At 39.7% G+C, this 18052-nt stretch overlaps 1 protein-coding gene across 1 annotated transcript in view; it reads right to left on the bottom strand.

Annotated features, from left to right (window-relative positions):
- Window positions 1–15981: 15981 nt before the first annotated feature.
- gria3b (glutamate receptor, ionotropic, AMPA 3b) overlaps window positions 15982–18052 on the bottom strand; it is a 119371-nt gene continuing 117300 nt past the window's right edge. Inside the window, exon 18 of the mRNA XM_079351745.1 lies at window positions 15982–17705. The gene's annotated coding sequence lies outside the window, so the exon portion shown is untranslated. The remainder of the gene's footprint in view (window positions 17706–18052) is intronic.

Genomic DNA, 18052 nt, shown 5'->3' with positions numbered 1-18052 from the left:
TTGACAAGTCAGTGGATAATTACAAACACATTTAGCCTCTCTTCCACAAGGCTTACATACTGTTTCATTTTCCTCTGTGTACACACCGCTGCTGCTGCTGCTGCCAATCTGATACACATGACTTTAAACAGTTTATACTTACTCCCTTCCCCCTCTTTTTTCTGTATCCTTGCAGATGACCAACTAATGCTTAACACAAGGAATGCTACTCTGATAGCCATCCCTCTGTGTAATTGCAGACCGAGATGTGATTTAATGAAATAAATGGCCCGTTTATCACACATGCATTGGTCAACTATATTTTTTTACAGGAGGAGAGTAATATGTGTACAGACTTGACTGCTGACAGTGATGAAGGGATACGACGCACAAGAGTTGGGCAATTTGTCCCCAAATCTTAAATGCTGAATTGGAGTGTTAACCTAAATGTTACTGACGAATACATGTGTGCACATGCTCACACAAACACATGTACACACACACACACACACACACACACACACACACACACACACACACACACACACACACACACACACACACACACACACACACACACACACACACACACACAGACACAGACACAGACACACACACACACTTTGCAACCTTTTACAAATTCAAAAGGCTTGTGCTTGTTTGCACTCACACGTGCTCCTTGCCTGTTCTCATATGTGACACACTGCACATCAAGAGCATAATAAAAAAAAATGTATTCACTTCAAAGAATGACTATTTAAACAAAGCCAGCAGCAGGGTGACACAGTGTAATACAGAGCGCCATATAGGGGGTTTGTGCTTCACACACGTTTCACTAGTTTATCCAGCATACAGGCACAGCATGAGGGCAGTGTGAAACAGCACGTGCAGATGTATTTAATTTAATGTTGCTTGTGACACCCATGTGCATCTCCGCAGTGGCTGGTGATGGTAGCACGTTTATGTGTGTGTGTGTGTTTGTAGATAGATGTGGTCTATTTTTTTTTTTTTTTGCAGGGCTGTGCCACATGACACTAATTTAAGGAGGTCCACTGAGAGAACCACTGGACTATTAATGTAGACGATCATAAATCTTTCCTGACCCAGCTGCCTCAGATTCATGTTTTACTGTTATCTTTGTTATAGAGAGCCATCAATGTTTTAAATCGTTGTCGTTGCTGCCAGATCCTAAACCCCTTCTCTGTGTCCGCAACCTCCATAAATATATTAAATTGAACCACCACATATTTGTGGATTGCAGAAGTTTTTATATAGCTGAATAAAGTTAGGAGAACGTGAGTCTCACACTGTGTGACTGTGATAGCAGTTTAACAAGTCTGCCTCATGTCTGTAGCCCTGTCATAACACTTTGACATTAAAGTATCAACAACTATTTTAAAATTTGGCTGAATTAAAGAGTAAGCGGATTCTCAGAACATTTCCCACCATACATCCCTGTTTCTCTCTGAGTCCTCCTTTCACATGCTATGTTCACCAACACTGAAAGAGACTGCTAGCGCATAAAGGGAGATGGATGTTTAAACTTATTGTCAAAAATCTGTACAGCCATGAATCAATTATCCACTAATCTGTTGTTGGCTTATTTCAAAGTGGGAAATCCTGACATTAAACATTTCAAATAAAGGGAAATATTGCTGAGTGTCAATTTAAATGGTCTCCCCAATGTGTCATTTTTTAAAGGATGGGACATAATTCAGGTCAGACCTGACCTGTCGCTTAGCTAGCTTGAAGAAATCTTCATACTGTAAAATCTTTTAAACAGTTACACATCTCTTCCAAGGACAGAGCTCTCATGTGTTTTCTTTTTCTGTAACAATCCTGTCACATTTGCAGGAAGCTGTGATGAACATTTATGCTAGGGTCCCCTATGTTTGACATGTATGCAGATTACAAGTGCAAGGCCTTAAAAAACAAATGACAGCAATGCTAATTACATCGTGTCCCTTAATCTTGTAATATATTGGAGACGTGTTGTTTTGTCAAATACATTTTATGTTTTCTGTCGAGAGCGCCTTTGTGTCTTTCTTTTTAAATCAAGCTCTTTTTGGATTATCCAGCACATGTATGACAAGACACAGATAGCTTTCTGTGTGTCTGTCCTCCCCAGCTGAGCCCAAAGGTCCAGAGCCTCATCAGGAGAAGAAGAGTGCAGTCAGCCCGCCCTGACGCTAAGCCTTCCCAAAGGGGTGAACAGTGTACAATGCTGCCTTAACGACATAACATCACTTCTCTGCATGGACCTTTGGGGTCAAAACTCATTGAGTATTCTTGAGCTTCTGGTTCAGAGCTGCTTCGGGGAGTCCAAGAGCACAGCAGCGTGCTGGTGAGCTGTTAGAGCGCGTCTTTAAATGATTCATATCGTACAGGCAGGCACGTTCATGCTCGTGCAGATTTTAAAGCAGCAGCTGAATGATGTCCTCTAACTCAAGGTCTGTGGTCCCTGAGTGGATATTATGCCTCAGGTTAGTCCTATTAATGAGGAGGAGGTGATTTTCCCACTTTCTGTAATGTTGTTCACATATGTTTCAGGGGACTTTTGATGAAATGTGGCATTGGAGGGCCGTTAGTCTAGGCATGCTCAAGTCACTATGAAGCTGATGGAAATCTGCTCGGGGACAAACTATACTGGCACCATTCCCGGGGTAGAAAACTGTCAATCTATCTGCAGTAAAATGAACACCTCTCATACTTTACCCTCCCACCTCTGGGGGCTCATTCTCTCATCTTCCCCTAATCTCAATCTCTCCTTCTTCCTTTCTTTCAGTCCCTCACCTCCTTTCCCTCCTTGAGCTTTTTATTTTCCCTCAGTCAATCCTCAAGAAGATGAAGTAGCAGAATAAGGTCCCGGCATCTGTAAAGCCTCAAATTGGGGCTTAATGAATACCATTAATTCAATCGGGGGACTTGTTTGGATGGCCGTGGCCTTTGTCCAGTCATGATTAAGCGATGCTATCAGTTATCAATCGTAATGAGCTTTTGTGGCTGTGGGAGACAGACGCCGGCTTGTGAAATAATAACATCTTGGTCGGGTGATAGTGGGTAGGGCCAGACACCTATCTCATCCCAGCACAATGATATGAGGGTGTGTAGGAGGTAAAAAGTGTACAGCACCCCATGGCCCAGTGGTCAGATGGAAACATCAGCACTATTATTCCTTTTGTAATGAGAAAGTGATTAAAAGATTTAATTTGACATCATATACAAGTTAATTTCCTTGAAGCAACTTTGATTAATATTTAAATATTAAAAATGAATCAAATTATGTGCAATGAGAGATAGGCATGGCCTAGTTCTGCACTTCCCTTCATATCTACATTTTTAGCATGAGCATCTCGCGGTTCATTGTGTTGACTCACTTTTATTCATTAATGTGCAGCATGCTGATGTTTCTGGCAAACAATCTTTAAAAGCTGAAAGCTAACTACCCAGCAATTCAGAAGTTGCTATACTGCTAGCACTGTATGTCTCAGGTGAAACTAAGCAAAGCCTTAAGCAGCTATGAGCATTCTTCAGGAGTTGTGTAGAGATCAAAACAGACGAAAGGATTAATAGTGACACATTCCCGATGTTTCCTGAGACATACACACAAATGAATGCTTTTGCTAACGTCAACTTGTCATGAGCATCTTGAAAAAGTGGCAAATTTGTTTTAATGCCATCTTACTGCACTCAATCATCAATAAAGGCTAACATTCAGTACTTTTATATTTGATAAGTGACGCCAAAAAAAACGTTATTGTGTCAGAGCATTCGTTTATATCTGGCATTATACATCTATTTTCATGAGGGGTTATCTGTGGTGAGTATGAAAGCAGCAGTGTTAGGCAGTGGAGTGTTACAATAGCCAAATCACTTCTACTAGTAACACAAATTAATAACAACATTACAGTAATAATGTTACACTAAGGTTACAACCTTGCTGTTATTGTTATTACCCTGATACTAATTTTAAAATCTACAACACACAGACCTATTTTGTCGTGCACGTCAGGGTTGAGCTGATGCGTGATTTATTTGATTCAGTGAAATTCTCCACAAACTAGTGGGCGGAGATGTCATTTCAGTATGCTGCAACTGCTGCACGACCGGTTTGATCTTTGTGCACGTTATGAAGCTGCTTTCTGCTCTATTTTTTTATTCGCCAGCATGTTTGAGCTTTTGCGAGCATTTGTTGAAACTGTGACTATATGTCGAATTTAGGTCTGAATAATGATTGACATTACACCACGTTTTCTTTCTGCGTTATATTCGGCAATTTAATAAGGTAAATCATATCACATATACACAGTGTATGACATCAGTTATACATATTTGGTTTTTATTTTTTGGTTTAAAATTTCAACCCCCTTCTTCTTTCTACTGAAGAAATTACAAAACAGACTGTGGATTAAAATGCGGGGTATTTTGGCCTGAGGTTAGCTAAGAACACAACTGAGACGTTGAGTCTTGCTAACTGACAAATGTATTAATTGAACAGTTTCTTTTATGCAGTTAGGAAGGTACATCTCACAAATCCCTTCCTACTGTTTAAGGCATGAAGAACACATCGCCTTGACTCGTAAATGTCAAACATCCATTCTTCAAATTTCTCGTTACAACAGACAGCTGGCTCCAATCCCAATATAACTCTGCTTCTGTGAGATGCTTCGCCTCAGTATGGTCACAGTTACTCAACCTCAGAATAGGTTACGGTATCCAGATTTTAATGTTATATTCACAGAGTTCACCAAAATGAACAAATTCATGTAAATTCGTACTAACAACAGCTCTGACAGAGAAAGACGCATCAGAGTTGATCCAGCATCTGCAGATAGCTCATGAAGATCTGGAGAAATGCACCCTAAAACTTCAGTCCAGTCAAAACTTGAAGAAGGATAGCGAGCAAAGCAGTGACACCAGAGGGTCCAGGCTCTGAAGACGTGCATCCTGAGCCTTGGTGTGAAGCTGCAGCAGGAACAAACTTCTTTAATAAAGAAAGCCACAAAAAAATGTTCCTGCACCTCCGAGGAAGAAGACAAAAGCCAGGAGAACAAGTCTGCTTAGGCAGAAGAGGTGGAGAAGAATAAGTTTCACCTTCAGAAGCTCCAGATTGATCTCCTGAACCCGTCCCTGACTCTAAAAACAGTTAAATAAATAAAGAAATAATAGAAATAAAGAAATAATCTCCAAACAAATACCAGTGGGTCAGAGCCCACTGGGAGCAGGAGGTGCAGACTGACGAGCTGGACGAGACATCGTAGACAGGGAGGTGCTGCTGTGCAGAAAGATCTACAAAGAATCAAAGAGGAGGCTAAGGTGGAGCTAGAAAAGTCCTTCACAGCTGAACTAGAAAGCCTCAAACAGGTAAATGCTGAGTTAGCTTCAGCTCAAAAGAAAGCTGAGGGGCAGCGGAGGTTCTGGCAGAAGGAGTGGCAGAGGAGATGCCCTTCAGCAACTCCACAAAACCCTGAAGGAGAAGGAGGAGAAGTGTATCGGGAGAGGGAGGGAGAGCTCGAGAGCAGGATGGAGAAGAAAGCAGAGAAGAAAAGAGGCTGGCTGAGACGACACTTCACCTGCTCCGGCCCCAAATAAACACCCTCTATCTCAAATACAGTGTGCATGAAAACATGTATTTGAGTGAATAAATATTATAGATCCTTTGAGTGTGAGTTTTAGAAGACATTTTCTCAGACTGCACTTGTTTTATCATTTACTCCAAAAGATTCCAGTATATCACTAAAGATACCAGTTGTTTTTTGAGCGCGTGATTTCAAGGCTAAAATTGCAAGAAAAACGTGGTTTGCATCCAAACTCAGAAGTTACACATTATTATCATAAATCCATACTCCATAAAATGAATCCTCAGCATGACTAAAACTCTGTTTGTGTTTGTACACACGATTGAAACATACTGGGTTTTGTAAGCACACATTAAACTATATAAACCTCTCATAGCCTCCTCACTTCAAAAACATGTGAGGCATAAAGAATCAATACTCTTCAGGTCTTAACTTTCACCTCTTACTTGAACACATGGCAGACTAACTAACGATTGTGACGAAATAGGGTTTGAGAAACAGCAAAGATTATCTGACATGCCATGTCCTGTTTTTAATGACCAATTCTGCAGCCAATCAGCAGGGTGAGCTCTGAATCATGTGGCTTCCTTTGAGGTGATTTCACTCTCCATTTCTTATATAGAATTGGTTCTCAACTGTTCTAACCACTTCCTTTTTTTTTTTTTTTTACTAAGAAAGAACAAATCTTCATTTTCCTGAGGTCTAAATGGGACCTGGGAGTAGAATATAACAGAAAAGATATATTTAAACAAAAAACAAAAGTTCAGTTCTTTAAATGTATCAATAGTCCAAATGAAAAATCAAAATGGAAGAGGGGCTAAATCACAAGCAGCAGTTACTGGGTTTACTGGTAGGAAAATGTTCAGTGCGAACTGACAACAACAGGGAAGGTAGCCTGAAACTAAATAGACACATACTGTAGTTATTAGGTAATCTCTTCTTTTCACCTTCAAACCATTAAATCTACACTGGGTGTCGGATGACTTCTGTCGTTGCAAGTTTCTTGTCCTGTCAGCAGTGAGGTTCATGCCCGCTTGAACTCATTTAGAATGCAGCATCTGTATGCTCTTTGCCCTCCAGATTTCAATAATTCACACAAAGCAGAGTCTCCATTCAGTTTTTATGAGCCCCCAGTGGCAGTTCAAGGCAGTTTCAAGCTGTTTGTATCACATTCTCCCTTATGCGCCCTCATCCCAGCCTCCTTTCATTTTGCATTTGGTGAAGTCCTGTGATGTCTGTAACCTTACACTGTCTTCTAGTTTTTTAATAACAAGCCCCAGTGCTATTATAAAGATGCTGCAGCCTTAACAAAGTGCTACAGTCTTTGTAAACACCACTATGATTCATAGCGCTCGGCACATATGACTTTTAAGATAAACCCAAGGGCACGTTCCTGGTCCAACAAACAAAAACAAACGACCCATCATGCAGCAGCACCAGCAACCACAGGAAGAGCCCATTGTACAGGACAGCTGAGCAGAGCAGAACAGAGCTGCACCAGGCCGGGAGTGATGCACTATTCTCATCTCTCTCATAACGTTATTAAAAGTTTGAGCCTGGAGGCCATGAAGGTTTAGCAGAGGATTATTGTTTCAAGCTCCCTGCAAAATAAATCAATCCTTTATCAAAGTCCGCAGTCCCCATGAACTGCGTAATCAAATTGAACAGTGTTCCAGGCTAGTATCCCGTTACTGATCTATTAAATTGAGCTATTGCTGAGGGAGATGGCTCAAATATAGCCTTCCACATAAGACATGGGTGTTGAGCGCAGACAATTGAAAAAGGCCATAAATTTGGCACTGTAAAACATTTCTCTTAAAGGATTTCTTTCCTCCTCTTTATATCCGTGCGGAAAATGCTTGATGTTAATAAAATCGACACTCAGTTTGTCATCCACAGTATGGGCCGCATGCATCTTTAATATGCAGACGTTTTACATTGTGGAGCTAAATTCCTCATTTCATCTAATCTCTTTGCATGAGGTAACCAAGAATGCCTCTCTGACATTTAGAGAGAATATGTTGCCCAGACCAATTCCTATTCCTAACACATTCCTGTTTTGCAATTCCTCAACAACAATATCTCTCCCACTGCTGCGTCCCTCTCTCTCTTTCTCTCCCAGGCTGGAATGCCTATACGCATCCTGTGATTGGACAAGGCCCTCTTGCACATTCGGCGCTTCTATTCACCCGGTCCCCGTTGAATAGCGCCCGTCAAGCGGCGGAGCGCTGAAGTGTTTTTGCTGTTACAGTCAATGAAGGAAATGACAGTGAGTTTTAAAAAAAATATGCTGATGACTCCACTTGAAACAGCGATTCCTCTGAATGTAGCAGATACTGTTTTTCTATCACAACCCCCCTAGACCCCCTGGCCCACCAGCTCCTTTACAGGGTTTCCCGTGATGTTGGCAAGAATTTCACCTTGGAGATGATGTGAATTATTACTGCCCGGGGTGATGGATATAATGTGTGTCTGAGCCACACCACAGCTGTGTTTCTCTTCAATAGATTTTTAGCGTGTTCCTTTTGCTCCTCTGTGGCAACATGGGAACACAGAAACATTTCATGTACAAATTGTATGGAACAACAACATGCGTTTTCTGTCTTAGCAACATGTACGGCACACACTGAACCAATTCTGAAGCGGAGAGAAAATCAACTCGTGCACAATTCCTGGCAAACACTGAGACCCCGACCTCACTGCTTTTTTGAAAACCAAACAGAGAGCTTTGTATTTAGGTTTAAGAGCCATTTAACACAGAGCACGAACAAATGTGTGAATAAAAAAAAAACAAAAAACGTTTACTTTGAAAATGAAGCTTATCAACATAAAACAAATCAAAGTCATGCACAGGATGTTAAAACACTACAAACCAACAGTGACGATATACTTGTTTAACACATTGTTAAACGCGTGTAGAATTTGACATAAATGTAAAGTTTATGCTTGTAATGAGACTCATTAGCATCTGCTATGTATGTAAAACATGCCACACAGATGCCACACAGATGGCATTTGCACTCTTAGTCTCATCTATTGAACCCCGGTGTGTGTCATTAAAAGGGAGTATAGAAATGTTATTTTAACTGAGGCTTTGATTGAACATTTGATGTCGCTCAAAGGTAGTTCCAGGTGCACCAAAACTACACACATGGCCGACAAGGAAAAGTCGCTCTACCTTCAAAGCTGTAATTAGGTGCAAGAGGAGTGACGGTGACAGGAACATCACTTCCTGTTCAAAGACACGGATGGTGTCGCTCATACACTACACATACACAGTAACCCAGACGTGTTATTTTTCCGGCAATAATGAGCATGGCACATCCATTTCTGTTTTCCGGAAGCGCAGGTTTGAGTATTTTGCATCGTCACCGTCACAGGATATGTCTTGTTTATGTACTCAAAGGCTTGTCAAATTTAAAAGGCCATGCTATTATCTTGTAACTGCTGTCAGTTATGGATAAAAAACATCCAACAGTCGGAGTGTTACCGCGTCTTTTCTTGCACCCCTTACCCACACTCTGCTTCACTTGGATTTGTTTCTTTTGATGCTTCAGTGAATGAAATTACTTGCCAGACTCCGCTCATCCTTGTTATTCAACCAATGTCTAGGCCTGTGCCTGGTTCAGCACAAATTGTAGTGGAAGGCCAGTATTATAAAACAATGATGGGACTTCATGCACTGTCAGGCACTGACAGAACTCTTTGCTTGTGATACACTGAGTTTCTAATGGACTGTTTCAACTTCCAGGAGAAGACTCGATAATTCTTCGAGCGTTAAAATGTGTTATGTTTATGTGTGTTAGTATTCTCACTAAATAATGTAAAATACCCTATCAATTCTTTCTGCTTTGGAGAAAGGTTTATAGACGCCTTCATGATAGAGTGTCATGATAAAAAAAAATATTTACAAAGAACAAAATACATGAACACATAATTTGTGTATTTGAATGAAAAGATACATGAGCAACTAAAAGACTGTCTTTATTATTATAAGTCAGTAACAGATAAATCAATCAGATCAGTCATTGAAATGTTTAAAGTGGATCGCTGGTGAAAGTGAGTATTCCAGAGATGCACTTTTTTCATTTTAAACGGAATTGAGCTTGATTAGTGATTTTCTTTTTTAGTTTCCTGAGTCCTCAAAGGTCAGGTACCTTCACACATTTATACACATCCACACACTGCTGACTTAGCAGCAGGAGAAATGCAGGGGGTTCAATGTCTCAACCAAGGACACTTTAACATCTGACTGCAGGGGATCAAACCCCTAACTTTCCAACCGAGAGAAAACCGACTCTTTCCACTCATCCACAGCTGCTCCACTGTAACCTTTTACAATCAAAGGTTATGTGATCAGTTCGTAAGATGTTTTAAAGGTTCTAAAATGTTCTTTCGTTTCAAAGATGTAAACGGTAAGATGCATAATCCTCTCTTCTTAATGCTTAATAAATATGGTAGAAAGGGGGAAAACGGTGACCTGCTATATGCAAAATTCAAAATAATAGAACCCCACAAGCCCTCAAATAGCTGATATACAGTACAACCTTTCTGTCTTAAAGAATTCATGATCGATTACACTTTGCTCTCACTCCGTCCTCGAAACACAGTGAAAAGAATTATATCACCGCTCTCTTTCAGGCCTTTACATGATCACAGATGCAGGAACACAGCGAAGAGGCTACAATAATAGCCTTTAGAGGTTAAAAGTACACCTACTGCAGTGCTCTTAAAGTTCAGGAGGCTGATGACTAAGTTTGTGTCTTAAATGTTTGAGTGCTGCTTTTGAGATGACCTACTTCATATCAGCTTCGCCTCCAAATGGCCACTAAAGATGTGCCACTAGACCAGAGAGATAATGCGCTAATGTACTTTAAAGAGGTTTTGTTTTCATCTTTTCTCATACTTATTTACCCTTAAGTGCAAAATACAGAGATCAATGAACCTGTACCACTTCTGGTTTTTAACTGAGGAGAAAGTTAAATGAAATGTCTTTACAAGAGAGACTAGGTAATGTTCAAATGAACGATAGATGCATAAGGTTCATGTGCATTAGTGCTGGCAACTGTATAACATTATGGACTCAAAAGCAGATATTTTCCAGAAGATATGATATTCTCTGAGTGTGTTTTATCAACTTCAACAGAAAAGGTCACCTTGACATGTGGAAGCTGTTGCTTTGTGTTTCATCACTTGTCACAATTGGTTGAAGCTGCCTTAATAAAGGCTCAAAACAAGTGCAAATCAACCTCGGACTGAACAACATTAATGCACCATTTCATCAGCCCTGCATGTGTGCTACATTCAAATACATGTTTTTAATAATTTTTTTCTACAAATGACGCTCTATATATAGACTCCCGGCAGGAAAGCTAAATAGGCGTATCTACCAAAATGTCAAACACTCCCTTAAAGGCAAAGATCATCTCAGCATGATTGTAAGTCTATGTGCTACAATCATCTAAACTTTGAGAGGCTTCTGGGAAACATGACCCAGATAAGCCTCTGATATTATAGCATATGACTCATGGATGAGTCAACAAATTATGTTGTGACCTGTCTATGGGCTGATGTGTTCATTTTTGAAAATGTGAGAAGGATTTATTTCCCCACATTTAAGTACCAAAAATCCTTTTCTCAGGACAAACAGTGCAGTCTAGAAAACGCTGCCTTTAAGCAATGACATACAGTTGAACTTTCACCCAAAGCCAGTCAGAGGTTTCTGCAGGGATGCTGTCTTATATTCCCTTCGTCCTTGTGGGGAGCAATATTAACATCATAGAAAAAACTGTTGTGTTGTTTGGGGTACACATTAGACTGTACAAGTCCAAGCTGAAGAACAGAGACCTGCAAACCCAAATCCAGGTTCTAAATCAATGTCCTTTTATGAAACCAAGCCCCCTTTCTGTGTGGTGGCAGCAGATGCTGTGCAATTTATTCTAGAAAAAACATGAATTCTGTTTCAAACGGGACAACTTATGACTCAGCTGTGACTATTTAAAGCCGGCTGCCTTTAGCGATAATGAAGAAGTACAACGTCCAGATGTGAAGTCACACTGCGCTCCTTGTCACTTCTAATGGGCCGTATTGATGAGGCTTTGTTGGACTTCAACTCCTGCTACTTTCTTCTTCATTTCTCTCTGATCCAACCCTGCAAGTCCCCTCAGCCTTGTCCTCTGTCCTCCACATGTTCAGTGAAAGTACAAAACTACATGAACAATCAAAGCTGCCATAAATCACTTACATACACTCCATAACTCGCAAGCACATTGCCGCCTTTCCAGAGAAGCAGAATTCATCAAAGCGTTGATTCAGCAAGATGTTTAAATAAAGCCCCAGAGGGGTGCTGGTCCACGCTGGCTGATGGATGTCGTGCAGTAAATGCAGATTTTATTTAATGTTGAGAACATCTTTTATCTCCTTAAAAAGAGCTTTATTTGGTTAAGGAAGCAAGGGGCAAAATTCAAGAAAAATTCACCTTAACTATATATGAATTGTAAATGTTAGATGATCAGATTAATACCAAATCTGTATCTGTTTGTTTATATACTGCTGTAGCCAAAAATGATAAGCTAAACTTAGCATAAAGAGCAGAACTATCTTGGCTCTGTCTCTGGCTTTAACAGTCAGATTACTTGCTCATAAATTATGAAAGTGTTGATTTATTTTAAGTGTAAAGCTATAAATTGTAAATTAATACTTACTGGCTATGACAAATCAAACCCTCTGTATCACAGTGAAGTGCATTCTTATGTAATAGTTCAAAATGGTTATAAACATTTGAGCTATATGTTTACAGTCTTTACATAAGCCAGGCTAAGCTAACATTTATTTTAACAGACATGCGAGGAAAGGCATATTTTATTCGTAGTTGCTCAATTCTGTACCTGCTCACTTCCTTATTGCACTATTTACTACTGTATATGCCTAGATACAGTAGTTTAAAATAGTTTACTCAGTTGTTATCTCTTACTTTTTATGCTGTTGTTCAGTTCACATGTGAGATAATTCTGATTCAAGACCCTACACCTGTCTTTTCCAAAAGTGGAACCATTTATTGAAGGCGCAGGGGAAAAGTTATTCTGGAAATGTAATGTAACCGTGATTTCAATGGTAACGTTTTATTTCACCTTCCCTAATTTTGCAATTAATGTAGTTCATACACAATTAATAAACTTAAAATTTCCCTAACGCCTTCTATGATGTGTTAACATATCTGATTGCTTGTTGATGATCAACATAGAAGTTCTTATAATGTCATCTGTTTATCATGCTTATTAGGTGTTTTTAATCAGACAACAATTTGTAACCATCAGCCTTGGCTGTATTTCCAAATCAAAGCTCAGAGGATCCTTACAGTAAGTTTTTTGGATCAGGTTCCTTCTACCACTTACAGTGGAGGCTTGATTAGTATGGAAGAAGAGATACCATTTCCTCTACAAAACCCTCAACAATCAATAATGTAATGCAGCCCCAAGATATTTTGTGTTTTGAGCAAGAGTTTCTACAGCCTTTATAAAACCTCCCTGATCACAACATTCACCTGTTTGATGCTGGAAATGAGAATAAAGTAGAAAGTAGAAATCACAACCTGGAGTTCACTTAGTTCTGAGCTATACGTCAGGTTACTGTGCCTCATGCAACGATGCACTCATTTTAGACATGGGTTTTCTAATGTCAATGTTTCAAAGTGTTTATGTTATAGTTTAGCCACAAGAGCAAATCAACACTACCTCAAAAACACAGCTAACATGTTTTTTCATAAATAATATATGTATTTTTTATTTATTGCTTGTTTTTCAAAATGTTCAGAAATGAAAGTGTTCAGAGTGTTGACGTACGTCAATAAACTCCTGTGATGTAGTTGTTGTAAAGTCCTTGAGTAATTGTGCTTAATAATCGTGATCTCAGTATCAATCAAACATAATTGTGATAATGATTTCTGCCGTAATGGAGCAGCTCTAGTATGAACAGAAGGAATGAAAATGTAACGCTGACGAGATGTAATGGCGTACAAAACTCCCTCAAGGATAACCGTCTCCACAGATCCTTGAACTGGCACATCTAACACCCGAGATTCTCCTGTGTTCAGAGTCAAGTAATGATTCTTGCCCCGTCAGGTTTGGTCAAACAGTAAACCGATCTTCTCTTGCTATGTGCTTTCCCTGTGTGAGTCACACCTGCATTACTCACAGCCTGCAGAAAATGGCTTTTTGCATAAATGGTAGACACGTTGGACTCAGTCATTTCCTACAGGCTGGACATATGAAACCAATGAGACATCTCGCTGCATGTCTTTGGAGTCATGGAAGCGTGCTTAGAAAAGCATAACAATCATAAAACATGTAAATGTATAAAATCAACTGGAAGTCTACACTCAATCCAAAATAAGGCTCTATGCATGACAATGTCTTTGAACTGAATTCTTTTTCAACAAAAAACACGTTTTGGAAGGTGATCATTGTCGAGCGAGCTTGAAAGTCAAGTGCAATTCTGTTCAGGTGTGCTTGAAGATAGGCGAGGAGCTTAATAGGAGAAAAGAGGGAAATGGAACAACTGAGTTGGAATCTGATTTATTCATTGTGTCCTTGCAGAGAGAGAGAGAGAGAGAGAGAGAGAGAGAGAGAGAGAGAGAGAGAGAGAGAGAGAGAGAGAGAGAGAGAGAGAGAGAGAGAGAGAGAGAGAGAGAGAGAGAGAGAGAGAGAGAGAGAGAGAGAGAGAGAGAGAGAGAGAGAGAGAGAGAGAGAGAGGTAAAGACTGCAGTGCGCTGCAAAGTGAGGGAGCTCGTGAACCAGTAAGCTTTTTTGTGTCTGTAATCAAAGTATCCCCCCATGATACTTTCTCCCTCTGCCTTTTCCTTTCTCATGCACACTCTTTCTCTTCTTCTTCTCACATGCACACTATAAGCATGTTCCCCTTGGTGACTAGAGCCCCTGTTAGATCAGATTAACTCTCACAGGCACACGGCCCCGAAGAGCCAGGTCAGACTGTAGCTGACACATGCTAGAAGTGTGGGACTACACAGTAGGGGATGATTACTTGTCCTCTGGTGGAAGGAAATGTGCTCTTCTGCTCTTGTGATTACATGAACAGTTCCTCTCCTTTTATTACTTTCCGAATGAAAGGCTTCGCTGTAATTGCTTGCTGCCTCTTGTTTTTTCTCCTATTCTTGCAGGACAAACACGGCCACTGTGTCGCTCCCTTTGATAGGTGAGTAAACTCATTCCACAGAAGAGTCTCACGAGCATCGTGTACTGCAGTGCAGTGCCATCCTCGCGTACCACTCCCCCATGTTGTCTTGTTCCTGTTTGAAAGCAGTCCAGGCATAACCGCGGGGGGAAAAAACAAAAAGGGAGAGGCAGCAAGCAAAGAAAGAACAAAAAAGCAATATCCTTTCATGCTTTGTCAGAAATGGGTTGTTTGGATCATACAGTAGCATTTTATTTAGCCTGAGTCTGTTTCACAGGACTGGTGCAGTGAATAAATCCTGAATCATAGTGTCTGCATCCAAAAATGAAAGGGGAAAAAAAACACTGGTGTTTTGCCATGTTTGTTGGATTTGTGATTTGAGCTGCATGTGGCAGGCTGGATCTCTGGAAGAATGAATTCATTTTAACCACAAAAATGAAGACCAAGGGAGCAGTGAAATGAAACAGACCGTCTGGGTAATCTATGGAGCATTGTGCTGATTTACTGTATAAGAATTTACACAGCGAGAATAAACAGGATTTAAATGATTAACTGCCCCATTGCTGTTTTTTTTTTTTTCCAAATAAATCCTGATGAAATTGTCCTCCTAAAAAATAAACTTCTTCAGCTTCCAGCCATTGCTGGAATTATAAGCCTCCTTGTGCAGTGTGTTTTTTAAGCAGTTGGTGGTTATAATAATACATTATTGATTGTGTCACAAAGCATTTTATAAAGAAAGAGAGAAGGAGAGAGAGAGAGATCACATGGCAGATGAAGCTGTCAATGGAGCCCTCAATCAGGGAAGGGATGCAAGGCAGGAGAGCGAGTGTGAGGCAGATGGTGCATACTATTGATCCAAAACACGCACACACACTTCCACTGACTAACAGCTCAATATCACACCATTATAGGGAAAAACTCCTCTCTTTGTGTATTTGTTTGCAGGGGGCTGCTCAGGTTACAGATAGTCCACCGACACCACGCAGGAGTTTAAGTATTCAGCTTGTTTAACTGGAGCCAAGATCCCTTCAGGCCATACAAAAAAAAATACCTCCGTTTTTAATTCAGCATAGAGAAGTTCACACAGTGTCGAGAAATGACATGAACACACACAACAGAATGAACACACACAACAGAAGCCCTTTCTGTACAATTTATTTACAAAATGTATTAAAATTCTCTGTACAGCGCCTCACTAATGAGGTTCAGCAAATTATGCATGCATCTCTTGCTCTTTTGTACCCACTACTAGGCCTGGCAACTTTTGCTTTCTTTTTTTTTTTTCCCTTTTTTTTTTTGCAGAAGGTGAGGCTTTAAAAAAGAAAAGGGTGAAACTGATTTTCAAAAGAATCAACCAGGGGGGAATTTCTAATGTTAACCTAGGCTCAGTTTGTGAGTAGCAGAGCTGGTCAAGCGTCGCTGATTTCACATGCAGTTTCTTAGAAAAAAAAAAGGAGAAATAAAATGGGGAAAGAGAAATCAATGTTTTTATCAAGTAATATAAATAATCTCATTTATCTAAATGTACACAGCTCATTTGTTATTTTCTTCACATTATCAGTTTCTTTTTTAATATATATATATAAAACTATTGGCCCATAGCTTCAGGTGATTAGATATTTATCTTCCTAAATCCTATGGAATCACAGTCTTTTTGAAAGAAGAGAAATTATTACAGCAATATGGAAATGTGCTAAGCTTCAGGTCCCTCCCTGGTATAACCTTGTATAAATCTATTTTTCTGTTGTATTCATATATTTTTCATTAACTATGTGAAGTCACCAAACACTGTAATGCTCTTTAAAGAAAATCAAATTAAAAGCGAAACCACAGCTCATTTGTAAAATGTGCAATTGTTAAAGAGAATGGTAAGGTAATCAAAAATACTACAGTTTCAAAGCCATTACTGTTATCCTTTAATTGGATTGCAGTTAATCTACAATTGAATTACCCTTTTTGTTTGGTTTCGCTTTCATGTACAGAAGACTTGAATGACTCTTCAGGGAGAGACTGTTTCCGAGCGGTGAACCTCAGCGAGTCGGTGCTCCTTTGATATTTTACAAACTGTAAACCACAAATGTTTTTTTTTTTTTTTCAACTCAAGCATGAACACTTTGCTTTACACACTCTTTGTCATACAAAACACACTATTGGCAGTTTTGGAAGTGCGAAACATGACCTTGTTCTGGGGTGCGTAAAAGCCAAACCAGATCATCGTCTCATCTTCATGAGTCCCGTCCAAACGTTCAGAAGACAGTGGCAGCAGCACCAGAGCTTAGAGTACAAACAACACTCTCTTAATTGTTTTGGGCTTAATGGCATTTCACTCCAATAAGGTCAATCTGTCTTTAAAACAAGTACAAGGTCACATTAAGTGACTTACAGCAGTATAAAAGCAATAGTCTAATAATCAGTGTCTTACTGTGCACTGAGAAGATCTATTAAAAGTATTTGAACACATAAAACCAGTGAAAATCTGGCAGCAGAACAATGAAGAGTAATCGGATCATATTGATTACAAGAAACCAATTAGACACTTGTTATATAAGATTTGTCCTCTTTGTGGCACTTCAAAATGTGCTTAGGGTTGCAAATGATGGCTTTAGTTCTCTCATTCATTGTAACGTGTCAAATGTATTATACATACATATATATCTATACATTTATAGATATATACATATTAATCACTGCACCATTCTTCTGTTTAGTATGAGTTTTCAAGCAAAAAGCAATATCATTGTGAATGAGTTGCATTGATTGGACTCAGGGTTCCATAAGGCACTAAGAGGAGAGAACCGCCTCGGCTCTTCCCGTGACCAGTCCAGTCGTGTCGTCTTTGCAGATTATCGTGCCGTGTCCGTCCCAGAGGATTTGGCTTGAAGCTCAATCCCCCATGATCCCGACCGTTCATAGATGTTTAGTCACAGTTATAAGGGGAAATGGAAATGTTTCCTAAACCTGTGTCAACATAGAGAGCAGAGAAAAAAACATGGGAATAGTTGAGGTTCGTGTCGTTGTAAGGGAAATCGTATGCGACTAATGTTCTGAAAATGTTACGCGACTGTGAATCTCTGTCGCCTTTATTTAAACTCCACTTTACATCTCACAACTCTTTATTTTAAATAGTCTGTTAATCTACATTTATTGTAATAACTCCTACTGTTCAGGTAAATAAAAAACAAACAAACAAACAAATGTAGTTCATCCTTAACTGTTTTATATAATAAATAATGACAGACAATAACCCCCCACAGAGAGGCCTACAGATGTCTGTGTTAATAATCTACAGTCTATACAAACTATTC

The sequence above is a fragment of the Symphodus melops genome (assembly GCF_947650265.1).
Source record: "Symphodus melops genome assembly, chromosome: 9".
Classification (NCBI taxonomy): Eukaryota; Metazoa; Chordata; class Actinopteri; order Labriformes; family Labridae; genus Symphodus; species Symphodus melops.
This window is presented reverse-complemented; position numbering and strand designations above follow the sequence as displayed.